Raw genomic sequence first — 13,875 nt, 5'->3', positions numbered from 1 at the left:
CCACGTCAACCCCAAACCACCCTCAGAAGCACCCTCATCTACAGACCCCCGGGACCACGCACACAATTCAGCGAAGACATCGCCGACTACATCAGCCCGCACGCCCTCCCCTCCGACTACTACATCCTCCTCGGGGACCTCAACTTCCACCTGGAGAACAACAACGACCGCAACACCACCACCCTGCTGGACAACCTCGCCAACCTCGGACTCAAGCAACTGGTCAACACCCCCACCCACTACGCCGGACACACACTCGACCCGGTCTTCTCTTCCAGCAAGGACATCGCCTTCAGCCACGCCACGGGACTCCACTGGACGGACCACAGCTGCGTCCACTTCAGCTTCAGAAGGACCACGCTCCACCATCACCAGCAACAGCAACAGGTTCCCCGCAGAAGCTGGAACAAGATAACTGCAGACCAGCTCGCTACTTCCCTGAGCAAGAACCCTCCCCCCAGCACAACGAACCCCAGCCAAGCGGCCACCAACCTCACAAATGGATCAGCGACTGAGCAGACGACCTCGCCCCTCTGAAGACCCCGCCGAGCAGACCCGGCAGCAAGAAAGCACCATGGTTTAACGACGAACTCAAGAGCTCCAAGAAGAACTGCAGAGCACTCGAGAAAACCTGGCGCAGAGACCCAACACCTGACAACATGACTGCCCTCAAGCTCGCCACCCGAAAACACCACCAACTGATCCACGCCACCAAGAAAACCGCATTCAAGGAACGACTGGACAACAACGCACACAACAACAAAGAACTCTTCAACATCGTGAAAGAGCTCTCCAACCCCAACGCCGGAAACAACGACATCACCCCTTCGCAAGACCTCTGCAACTCCCTCGCCTCCTACTTCCACAACAAGATCGCGGACATACACAACAGCTTCAGCACTCAACCGACGCACGCCACGACCGAACCACCGCCCCCCACAGCCACCCTCCGCGCCTGGACCCCGATCAGCACCGAAGACACCGCCAACACGATGAACTCCATCCACTCCGGATCTCCGACAGACCCCTGCCCTCACCACGTCTTCAACAAGGCCGACGCTGTCATCGCACCCCACCTGCGGGACATCATCAACACCTCCTTCGACACCGCTACCTTCCCGGAGAGCTGGAAGCACGCCGAACTCAGCGCCCTACTTAAGAAGCCATCAGCCGACCCCACCGACCTCAAGAACTACCGCCCCATCTCGCTGCTCCCGTTTCCGGCAAAAGTCATCGAGAAGACAGTCAACAAGCAACTGGCCGCCTTCCACGAGACGAACGGCTCCCTCGACCTCTCGCAGTCTGGCTTCCGGGCCAACCACAGCACCGAGACCGCCCTGATCGCAGCTACCGATGACATCCGAGCCCTGCTCGACAACGGAGAAACAGCGGCCCTCATCCTCCTGGATCTCTCCGCGGCCTTCGACACTCTCTGCCACCGTACCCTAGTACAGCGCCTCAGCAACGTCGGAATCCAGGAGAAGGCACTGGAGTGGATCATCTCCTTCCTCGCCGGAAGGACACAGAGAGTCCGCCTCCCCCCGTTCAGATCGGAGGCCACCGAAGTCATCTGCGGCGTCCCTCAAGGCTCCTCGCTCAGCCCAACACTCTTCAACGTCTACATGAGCCCCCTCGCAGCCATCGCACGCCAGCACAACCTCAACATCATCTCCTACGCCGACGACACCCAGATGATCCTCTCCCTCACCAACGACTCCGCCACCGCCAGAGCCAACCTACACGAAGGGATGACAGATGTTGCCAAATGGATGACGAACAGTCGCCTGAAACTGAACTCGGACAGACGGAAGTCCTCATCCTGGGATCTTCACCCTCCGCCTGGGACGACTCCTGGTGGCCCCCCGCCCTGGGCAGCGCACCCAAACGCACAGACCACGCACGCAACCTAGGCTTCATCCTGGACTCCTCCCTCTCCATGACCAGACAAGTCAACGCCGTCTCCTCGTCATGCTTCAACATCCTGCGCATGCTACGTAAGATCTTCCGATGGATCCCCACCGAGACCAGGAAGACGATCACCCAGGCCCTCGTCACCAGCCGTCTGGACTACGGCAACGCCCTCTACGCCGGAACAACCGCCAAATTCCAGAAGAGACTCCAGCGGATCCAGAACACCTCAGCACGACTCATCCTGGACATCCCCCGCCGCAGCCACATCTCCGGACACCTGAGAGAACTGCACTGGCTCCCGGTCAACAAGAGAATCACCTTCCGGCTCCTCACCCACGCACACAAAGCCCTACACAACCAAGGCCCAGGATACCTCAACAGCCGCCTCAACTTCTACGCTCCCAAACGCCAGCTTCGATCGACCAGCCACGCCCTCGCCGCCGTCCCCCGCATCCGAAGAGCCACCACAGGAGGAAGGTCCTTCTCCTACCTGGCCGCCAAGACTTGGAACTCCCTTCCGACCACCTCGCCTTCAGGAAGCAGCTCAAGACCTGGCTGTTCGAGCAGTAGCGGACCCCTTCCCCCAAGCGCCTTGAGACCCTCCGGGTGAGTAGTGCGCTATATAAATGCTTGATTGATTGATTGATTGATATCTGGGGCACAGGCTCTTGGAACGGTCGTCCCCTGCAAAGGTTTTGTGTGTTCCACCAATGCAGAGAGTTGTATGCACGACCGGTCACCAACACTAGGTTTTTCAGTTGTCCCCGAGCCTGGTTCCACTGTTGCGCCAAGCACTCCTGAAGCGGACGCATGTGCAGCCGCGCGTGTGGGACTATAAAGATGCAGGAGGCCATCATGCCTATTAGCTGCATAAACACTTGCTCTGGGAGTGAGTGTTGGGGCTTGAATTTTTGAATCAGCACCTGCATGCTGTTGACTGAGTTTGGCTGTGCTGTTGCTGTCAGAGTGTTTATTTGGGCGCCTAAGTACTGTTGTACATGTGCGGGTTGAAGATGAGATTTCTGGTAGTTTAGTGAAAATCCTAGACTGTGTAGGAGGTGAATTGTGCGTGACATGTGGCTGGCACATTGCTGGGCCGACTTTGCTTGGATAAGCCAGTCGTCCAGATACGGATAGACATGGATGTGTGGTCTCCGAAGGTGCGCAGCTACTGTTGCTAAGCACTTGGTAAACACTCTGGGGGCTGTGGTGACCCCGAAAGGCAGGACCTTGAACTGGTAATGCTGGTTGTTGATGGTGAACCTGAGATATTTCCTGTGACTGGGGTGAATGGGAATGTGGAAATATGCATCCTTCAGTTCTATGGCCCCTTTTTGCAGCATGGAGATGACTTCTTGCTGCAATAAGTGCATGTGCTTTGCGGACATAGTACGGTGCCTTGGGGGTATGTTGGGTGGAGTGGACGTTAGTTCTAGACAATATCCGTATTGTATAAGCTGTCTCACCCACCTGTCTGTGGTAATGCCTTCCCAGACTGGCAGGAACTGCTGAAGTCTTCCCCCGACCGGTGTCATATGGTCCGGGGGCAGTGACAAGACGTCACTGTTTATTGGTGGCGGAGGATCTGGCATTATTATTTCCCCGTCCTCTGCCTTTGGTGTTGTTCCCACGGTATCCACCCCTATTGCTCTTGTTATAGGTGGTTTGTGTGCCTCCTTTATTGTATTGGGCTTGCTGTGATGCTTGTCCCCTAGAAGCTCCCCTGTTACCGGAGCGACGAAAGGAACCGCCCCTGAACTGTTGTGACTGTAGAGCTTCCATGGACTTGGCAGTTTCCGTGTCTTTTTTTATTTTTTCCAGGGTTGTGTCTACATCAGGACCAAACAGAAAGTCAGGGTTAACTGGCTGATTAAGCAGAGTAGTTTGGATCTCTGACTTGAAACCAGATATGCGGAGCCAGGCATGTCTTCTGAGCATCACACTAGTGTTGATGGCCCTAGCTGCTGTGTCAGCCGCATCTAACGCACATTTAATGGATGCATTTGAGATTAGCTTCCCCTCCTGTATTAGCATTTCAGCTCCTTCCTTATATGCATCAGGCAGGTGTTGTAGCAGCTGCTCTAACGTGTCGTAATGAGCCCTATCATATCTGGCTAATAATGCTTGTGTATTTGAGATTCTCCAAATATTAGCCGCTTGAGCCGCTACACGTTTGCCAGAAGCTTCCAAGATCTTGGAATCTTTGTCCGGAGGAGGAGCATCACCACATGTCTGAGAGTTTGCTCTCTTACGAGCATTAGCCACCACCAAGGAGTCTAACGGGAGCTGGCCTTTGATATACGTAGGGTCTACAGGCGCAGGCCGGTACTTCTTTTCAATCCTGGGATTCACAACCCGTGCCTTTGTTGGTTCTTTGAAAATGTCACCAGCGTGTTTGAGCACACCTTTCAGCATAGGCAACGTCTTCACTGATCTTTCTGAAGTTGAGAAGGTATCAAACAGAAAGTCTTCCTCTACTGGGTCAGCGTGCATATCCACATCATGGTTAAGGGCTGCCCTCACAACCAAGGCGTTAAACGCAGCAGTATCCTCATTAGGTGATGTTTTGACTGCATAGGACTGAGTGTGAGGCATGGTGTCTGGCTCATCAGGGTCAACAGGGTCAGTCCATGGTTGGGACTCCTCTTGATCCGTGTCAACAGGATAATTAAACTGGTCTTCATCGTACCCTTCCTGTACATCCTCAGTGGCATGTGTGGGAGAATAGGTACATTCCTGTCCGTATGACTGTGTAGGTTCAAAAAGAGTAGGTGATGTGGCAGAGTCCCTCTTCTTTTTGAGTGGTATTTTGTACGACTCCATAGGAGTTTCCGGTCTGATTTTCCTTTTATAAATCGTGAGTCTTCCTGAGTCGGAGACGATGAATAGTTTCGACTGATTATCATAGGTGGGCGCCTGGAACCGAACGTCCTGCTCTATGGGTCGAGTGGTAGAAGCTACCGATAAAGACTTGGATGTGTCGGTGCCCTTTTGGAACTGGGCCGCCTTAGGTCGTGCGGTCGGGGGCAATCCGTACTTTATCGGCGCCGTAGGCATTGAAGACGGACTGACCTGTTTCGAGGGAGGCGTGGTTTTCGATCCAACCGACTTCGACTGTTCAGCATGTTGTATATGGCCATGCGTCGACTCGATCTGTTGGTGCGCAGCAGGTACGCTCTTTTGTTTCGATTGGATGTGTCCTTTTGGGTCGAGTGTTGTTTTCGACTCGAAGGCCTTGACAATTACTGGCTTCCGAAGCTTCGGTTCGAGGGTCTTTTGAGTCCTGAGTCCTTCGGTAGTGTCGCCATCTTTGGACCCGGACGTCGACGACGTGAGCGTGACGCGCTTGACTTTAGAGACGGGCTCACTCGCTCCAATCTTCGGGTCGACACCCCCGTGTGACCCTGTCGGGTCGATGACGCCTTTTGCCTTGATCGGTGCCGAAGGCGTCGAGCCGATGACTGTTTTGATCAGTTTCGATTTCGATTTAGTGTCTTTAGGTTTTGGTTTCGATTTCTCCACTGATTGCGGGCGATCGACTGAGGGCTCTTTTGAAATGTTCTTAGTCGGGCCTGGAAGCGGGGCTAGAGAACGTGGATGAAGATCTTTGCTAAGGCCTTCCGGCGATGCCTCGACCTGAGCCGTGGAAGGTATAGAGTATTTATTGGGCCCTGCTTCTGCGGTTGGCCCTGGCTCATCGCTTGAGTCGTCGTTGACGGCTCCGATGGCTTGTGCGTCGTCTCCTACCTCGACGATGTCTTCATCCTGGACGGAGATTTCCTCTTCGTCCTCATCATAGTTCGAGTTCTGTTCCGATGCGGGATCCGACTGTCGATCAGGATCCTCTTCATCTAAACCCCCTTCGTCGTCAGCCTCGTAGATGTTCTCTGGGTCGGGCGCCGACTCCCGTGCCGACTGTCTTGCGGCGCGTCGAAGCCTAAGAGTCTTCTTCGACCTGAATCGAGAACAGGCCATGCAGCTGGCCTCGTCGTGGTCCGGTGATAGACATTTATTGCACACCGGGTGCACATCGATGTGAGGGTATTTGGAGTTGCAAACGGGACATCGTTTGAACGGACTCCGTTCCATCGTCGATCTTGGATGGGGCCTCTGGTGTCAAAAAGGCAAGCGGCCGTCGACGTCCGGCTCGAAGAGCTGGAACAAGAACGAGGCACCGAACGAAAGACAAAACCGACGCCCCGAAGGCCTTTTGGCCTTGTGAAAACGTTTTTATAGTTATTCCGAACGTGAGTTAAGAAAGTACATCCGAACCCAATGGCGGGAAAAAACAATCTGAGGATGGAGAGGATGCCTATGCGCACTGTAGTCCAGGGGAGGAGCCACCTATCTCGTGATACTTCGAAGACTCTTCCAGGACAACAATGTGCAATCATCCGGACCCAACACTAGGCGGCGATCTATGCACAGATATAAATTCAGCAGCCCACATGCCTCGAACCAGAAGATTTCTTGGATTCCAATTCAATCCTTTTTGGGTTATATAAAGAATAAAGGGCATCTCTTAGCTCCTTTTTAGGCACAGTTTCAGCTATACTTGGATTTAAAAAGATACATTCTTTAGTGACACTGCGCAAGCTTTGGTGCACTCGATTCAACCAAGAGATATCCATCCCTTTCTCGCACATAACACAGTCATAAATAATCTCTCCAGTAAGGGAGGCGGCCTGGTTCTTTCATACTGATAACCAGAAAAGAGCATGTCGGGCACGTATAAAGTCAGATATAAAATTAAGATTAATCTCTCTGTGGCAGTTTCCTAAAAAATCTATTTTATTCCTGCTGAAAACAGGAACTGGTTTCAATACCCCAAATCTCAGCCCCATATGTGGCCACAGTAACGCACTGTAATTTAAAAAAAAATTGAATAGCTAAAATGGCACCAGTGGTCTTTGGGCGGGGTAGGCTAAGGATTGAATGGGTGGCCTTTGAGAACTTGCTCCTGGAGTGAGCGAGATGCTCAGTCCAGGAGCCGCTCGCAGCAAAGACCAGCCCAAGATAGGGGAATGTGTGGGTACTTGTCAATGTCTGATTATCCACTGCAACAGAGCTTAGCTGTCGCTTCCCAGGACCAGGATATTCGATTGGCCAATCCACCCTACTCTCCTGGCCATGATAATTTCATCCATTGAGGAAGGTTAAAACCTTTGTGTTTACATAGCCAATCTACTGATTTGTTGCGGAGAACTGGCCAAGACTCCCTCTGACCCCCAGAAAGATTAAGAACACCAGCCAGGACTAGCACATAAGGACTAGAAGCCCGTGGTAGGCTCAAAACATCGGTATTTGGGCTTGAGCGTGTGTCCCTGGGACGGTCCACAGCATCATTACTTGGGTAAGACGCAATAATACCCGGCTGTAGCGGATTGCAGTATCCACTCCCTAGGGCCACATTTGGGTTATTTATATTATGCACTCGTAACATGTCCTGGCTTTCCCTCCGCACAGGAGTGGGGTTCGGCACAGAAAGATCATTCCGGTTACGGCAGGATACACAGGGGTTAACAAAGGGGGTATCTGGAGGAGGGACAGTACCCATCAATTGCAACTCTGGCCCGTATTTATTGACCACAGATGTTATAGAATCCCCCCCCACATCATCCGGAACATTGTTCAACTTCTCACCGCTTAGATTGTCCATGGCAGAGTCCAAATGCTTTAACTTGCCCCAAAGCAGAGCAACATTTTTAACAATCACATCCTTAATGTTAGCCAGCGTAGTTTCAAGTGCTTCCATTGCGGGCTCAGTGAGTATAGCTCCCCCAACAGCGCCTATCTCAGCCTCATTACACATAAACTCTGAAGTAATGTCTGTCGCAACTGAGTCTGTAGTGACAGCCACATGATCGTTTGTGCTGCTAGTAGATTGACAACCTATAGGCATTTTTGGGTCTGGGTTTAGCGATGACATCGTTTCTCTACCTTTTGATAGGTTGAGCACTTGATTTAGTGTTCCTTTGTGACTTTGCAGCATGTCCCCTGGTGTTAATACAGGACGCACCTGGGACAGAAGTATTTGGAGAGTCCAGGAGTAGCAAGGGTGAATTGGGGGGAACAGAGTCTGTCCTCACTGGTGATGTATTTACTTTGTCTGGACGTGTTACATTAGAAGAACCTTGACCCCCTAGCGACAGACGAGACTGTAGCGTGGCAGGGTCCAAAACCAGCTGTCTCTCGGTCAGTTGGATTTCATGAGTTAGGAGCAACTCAGCCCTCACAATAAATGCGTCCAGTGTCCCGGCTACTCCTCTCGACTTGCTCATTTTATATCAACAATAACCGGATAGCCCAATTGCAAACCTGCCTAACAGTACAGTAGGGGCAGTAATTAGCAAACTGCTTCACCTTACCTTATGGCCGGATGTTCCCAGAACAGGGTCAGGGCAGCATGAGTGGGTTCTGCCAAAGCCGGAGCAAAGTACCGTGGCCCAGCCAAGCCTCCTTCGGCCTCTGACGGGCACGGCCGGCGCATCCCGCCCTGCGGTGTTTTTAAGCGCCTCCTGGCGCTTTGCAGCATGCGTGGGAGGCGTTCGCTGCCGCTAAGGATGCTGGGACTTGTAGTCCTGGCCGGCGCCCTCCGCTCACGGCCGCAACCGGGACTGTGGGCTGCCCAGATTACTCTCCTGGCGGTGGCTGGCAAGGATGCGGTGATCTACGCAGGTAGTAGCACCAAGTTTAAAGGACTACCGCGCTGCGGGAGCCCTTCCGGTGGTTTTAAGTGCCTCCTTTCGTTTTGCACCGTGCGTGTGCGGCGTTCACTGCCACTAAGGATGCTGGGATTTGTAGTCCCGGCCGACGACCTCTGCTCACGGCCGGAGCCGGGACTGTGGGCTGCCCAGATGACTCTCCTGGCGGAGGCTGGCAGGGATGCGGTGATCTGCGCAGGTAGTAGCATCAAGTGGAAAGGACTCCCGCGTTGCGAGAGCCCTGAGGTCTTTTTAAGCGCCTCCTGGCGCTTTGCAGCGTGCGTGGGCGGCGTTCGCTGCCGCTAAAGATGCTGGGACTTGTAGTCCCGGCCGGTCGACCTCCGCTAACGGGGTACACCCAACCTACGTTTGTTAAAAAATTTGCCTTACTTTAGCATATTTAAAATACGAACTATCAGGTGTACCATAATCGTGCTGTAGTTGTGCAAAGGAGCGCAACTGGCTTGATGAGAAGATATCCCCTAACTTTGTGAGACCATGTTGCTCCCATTGCTTTCCCACAACATTGATCGCCACAGTGGTGTTTCAGATCTTAATGAACTTTTGGATTTTCCCCAAAATTTTCCAGGCATTAACTATGATCTTGAATCGTACCCTCTTAAAATAGCTAGGCTCCGATTAACGCTGCAGCATAGCCCCTGGCGCTTCCACAACTGCAAGCTCATAAATAGTTGGGGGAGCCCCAGGATCTTCCACTTGCTGCCGTTCTGTTCAAAGAACAGTATACTCACCTGCTGTAGTAAAGCTGACAAATAATAAAGCATAAGATTAGGAGCAGCTCACCCACCGCATCCCTGAGGAAGAGTGAGAAATTTTAGGGAGTGCCTAACTTTCCCATATTGCCATATGAAATTTGTGAAGATGGAATCCAGTGCATTCGATGTGCATCTTTAATCTCTTGCAGTGTAGTTCCTATATTCCCAATAGGCTCTGCGCATTGGAATAGCGTATCCTGTAGTTTAGACGTGGGACTGAAGTCAACTAGGTCTCTACCGAATATACTAAACTTAATTGTGTGTGTGCCAGCTAGCTCAGAGGTCACTAGAAACTTTCTCGAATAAACAAGAAGGGATTAGTTTCTGACAACCGCTTAAAACATGACAACTTTGTTTCCCAAGAATAAGAAATATATCTCTAGAGTCGCGGAAACAATAGATAGTTATTTCACTCAGTCTATCGTGCATGCTTCGTTTCACCAGAGGTGCAGAGAAATAGAGAGACAGGCGTTTTCAATAAAAGGGTATTTATTGAACAGTCTTCTTTCTCAAGCATTAGAATTGCTGCGATCGTAATACTGGCTGTAAAGTACAGAGCATATAATACGAAGAGCATTATAAAATAATACTGTAAAAGCATGATATGGTTTCTAAGCCATAAGATACCTAAAATGCATAAAATACATATAGTGATAAATAATGACTAAATGTACTCAACTGGTTCTTCTAAAATACGCCTACCCCAGTGTACCTAACCTAGGTCTAGTACAAGGGAAGAAGTAAGTAGGGTTTAGCCTAGTTTTAGTATTCTTTGCCAAGAATCTAATCCAAGAATTCTCTTAGGGTCTAATCAGCTCAGTACCTTGGTTTAGAATGTAAGAGGTCTTGTACCTCTCTCTCAGGACTCGATTTCCCAGCAACCCGCAAGGGTAGCCTGGAAACACTGGAGCTGGATTTCTCGGCAGAAGAAAGTATTTATTTATTTATTTGAAAGTTTTATATAGCGCGGACAAGATCTTTGCAGATATCAGAGCGCTTTACACAGATGGGTACATGAGGGAGCATAGTCAGACAGATATATCAATAGATCAAACAGTATAAGTAGGTGGCTACAATGCCAATCAAGTGGGTAAAAAGATAATACAAATAATCACAGGGATCAAACATGTAGTACAGATCGGTGCATATAGTCTTACCAGAGTTCGAGATAATAGTTTAAGTGTATTTAGCCATGAGGATAGCTTTTACTTCATTTTTAAAGAGTGTAGTGGAAGAGATAAGCCTGGTTTCGGGAGGGAGTGAGTTCCAGATCCTAGGCGCCATTCCTGAGAAGGAGCGCTTATATGTTTTTTCCTTCCGGAATCTTCGAGGTTTCAGCAGAAGATTGTTTGTGCCTCTAGTGTTTCTAGCTCCGCCAGAGATTGTCAGTTTCTGAGCGAGGTAGCCGGCTGAGTTTAGGGGTACCGCCTTGAGTGTCATGCAGGCGATTTTCAGACGAATTCTGGCTTCAAAAGGCAGCCAATTCAGGGATTTCAAGTCAGGGGTGATATGGGAATGCTTTTTTGATCCAGTGATGAGTCTCGCTGCAGCGTTTAGAGAAGCTCTTAGGGGTGCGGTTGAAGTTAGGGGGAGTCCGCAGAGGGCGATGCTGCCGTATTCAATTCGGGGGATGACTAGTGCTTGTACTGCGGTTTGGAAGTCTTTGGTTGGGAGGAAAGGTTTGAGTTTCCTCAGAGTATTGATCTGGAAGTTTGCACCCTTTGTTGCCTTGCTGATATGTTGCTGCATGTTGAGATTGGTGTCAAGTGTTATGCCTAGAGATTTTGCTGAGTCCACGATGGTGGGTTGGACATTGAGTGCGGTTAGGTGTTTAAGCCAGATTTGGGTGGTGGAGATCTTCGCTGGAGGTGAGATCAGAAGGAACTCTGTTTTTAGGGCATTGAGTTTAAGATGATTATCGGCAAGCCAGGATTGGGTGCTTCTGATCGTTGAGTTCAAGAGCAAAATGTCTTTGGGGGACTGTAGTTTGAGATAAAGTTGGGTGTCATCAGCGTACATGTGAAAGTGTACATTGGATGCTTGTAGCAGGGTAGTGAGAGGTTCCATGACTAGGTTGAACAGAGTTGGGGATAGCGAGGATCCTTGGGGGACGCCTAGCGATACAGGTATTGGCGAGGACATCAGGTTGTTGCTCTTGAATTTCTGCGACCTGTTGTGAAGAAAGGAAGTGAACCACTTCAGAACAGTTCCAGATAAACCCATTCTTGTGTTTAGTAGTTCTAGTAGATTCTCATGTTTAACGGTGTCGAATGCTGAAGAGAGATCAAGAAGGATGAGGAGGCAGGTGTCGTTTTGGTCTAGCATTTGAAGTGCGTCGTCAATTATGTGAGTCATAGCAGTTTCTGTACTGTGCCCTGCTCGGAAGCCTGACTGGTGAGGGTTAAGGAGATCAAATTGTTCAATGTGTTTAGTCAGTTGTAGTTGTGCGCATTTTTCCAGCAGTTTGGCGAGAGTGGGGATATTGGTAATGGGACGGTAATTGTTGAGGTCAGAGGGGTCGGCTGTAGGTTTCTTTAGTAGAGGTGTGACTTGACCAACTTTGAGGGAGTCAGGTATGCTTCCTTGTTGGAGAGAGCTGTTGATAATTTTGGTCCAGAGTGGGAGAAGCACCGGTGTAAAGTCTTTTACTGCGGTAGCAGGAAGGGGGTCCGTGAGGTGATTGGATGGTTTCAGGGTGCTGAGCAGTTTGCCAATTTCTTTTTCCGAGTATGTGCCAAAGGTTGACCATGTAGCCTTGTTTTTTGGTTCAGTGGGTGCTAGGCACTGGGGTTTGGAGTAGAGGCTTGCGTCGATGAGGAGATCACTCTTTATGTTGTCAGTTTTTTGGATAAAGAACGTTTGAGACGTACACCTATTTATAGTGTCAAAAATCCAGCTTATCTTTACAGAAAATTACTGAATAGGCAAACTTAGTACTGGAAAGGCGGTGCCTGCATCGAAGGTGTTCGTACCTGCTAGTGTTATAAAAATACACGAAGGCACTGTTTCTATTACTGTGTATTACAGTTTAGTCTTCTTGCCCTGTTCTGGGGCTTGGATTAGAATGTTTCCAGTTATGTAAATGGATATGGGAAGGTCTACACAAAATGTTTGGGATGGACATAGCAAGTTTACATCCATAGAGGATGTTGGTTGCATGTAGGTGCAGCAGGAAGATGTCACTATTTCACAGGTCTCTTGGTGTAGACAAAGCCAGTTCTGAGGCCTTCACGCATTAAACTCCAGTGGATGTCCGTTATTCGTTTTTTCTGGATAGTTTGAGTTTTCGCAGCATGTCTGCATAGATTTTGCGGCTCTTTTATGCAGTAGGAATTTGGACCATATATTCCCATGGCGTTGCAGTGTGAGGCCATAATTGGGAGAGAGGGGCGTGGGAAGGGCTAACGTCCGTAGGGCCAGTCAGAATTTAGTAGTTCGAAGATTCCTTAAGGTTTAACTGTGAACGTCGCCATTATTAGCCACTATGTGGAGCTCCAGGGCTGTGGTTAAGGCATAGTCTGTTTTCTTGGGTAAACAGATAAGAGCTGCGCTAGTCCTTTGTTTTTTGGATTGCTTTTACTTTGCACATAAGACTCGGAAGAAAACCCATTGACAGATATCTATAAATCATTAGGCTCTGGGCATGGCTCCGGGCGGCTTCACTGCTCTTTTACACATTAGACACTCAGTCACCCAACTGCACACCCTAACTGTGGCACTATGCAGTCTTATTTTCTTCGCAAAATTCCTTAAACCCCGATCTTCCAGATCTATTCCACTATGCATTCCCCTTCACCCCCCCCCATTAGAACATTAGCCAGGGTTGGGCGAGTTGTGGGATTAAATCAGATGAGAAACATTGGACATGATCTTTACCTGAACGAATAACTTTGCACAAGAGGAACACAGGAGAGACAAAGATTATATATGTGGCAGTAAAGTCCTTGACGCCACACTTCAGATACAACTGCTCAGCGAAGCATTGAGGACACTGTAGGTGTATGCATGATATTCCATATATTGTGGTGCTCCCCCAAATGAACATTTTTGGGACATAATCATGGCCACTATTGACCAAATTGAGGACAGAACTCTAGAGAAAACCTCAGTATCTATTCTTACAGGGGTTTATACAGAGGATTACTCTTCTCTAGGGGGAGAAGAATCAAATAATCTTCTAGCTCTAGCAACTAAGCGGACTATTTAGATAGTCTGTGGGGCAAGCCAAGTTTTTAAAGAGCCTGACATTCCTTTTTTTGTAGCAGTTGCAAGTAATCACAGAAACAGTTTTAAGATTGCACTTTATTTTTACAGCTTCTTTTTGGTGGGATGAGTCCTACAGGGCTCAGAAGGCTTACTACTGATTGATGATTTGTTACTTAGGCCCCCATTTAGATTTACGATAAAAACAGTGGTTTAGCGTTCTTAGTTCCATTATGCAGAGTTCAGGGTTCTGCATGAGTGGAGTTAATAAAGACTAAGCT

At 49.7% G+C, this 13,875-nt stretch overlaps 1 protein-coding gene across 1 annotated transcript in view; it reads right to left on the bottom strand.

Moving 5' to 3' along the window:
- LOC144820832 (uncharacterized) overlaps positions 1-13,875 on the bottom strand; it is a 933,795-nt gene that overhangs the window by 431,838 nt on the left and 488,082 nt on the right. The window lies entirely within an intron of this gene.

This window comes from Lissotriton helveticus, chromosome 1_1 (assembly GCF_964261635.1).
Source record: "Lissotriton helveticus chromosome 1_1, aLisHel1.1, whole genome shotgun sequence".
Taxonomy (NCBI): Eukaryota; Metazoa; Chordata; class Amphibia; order Caudata; family Salamandridae; genus Lissotriton; species Lissotriton helveticus.
Note: the sequence above shows the minus strand (reverse complement) of the source record. Positions and strands in the feature narration are given on the sequence as shown.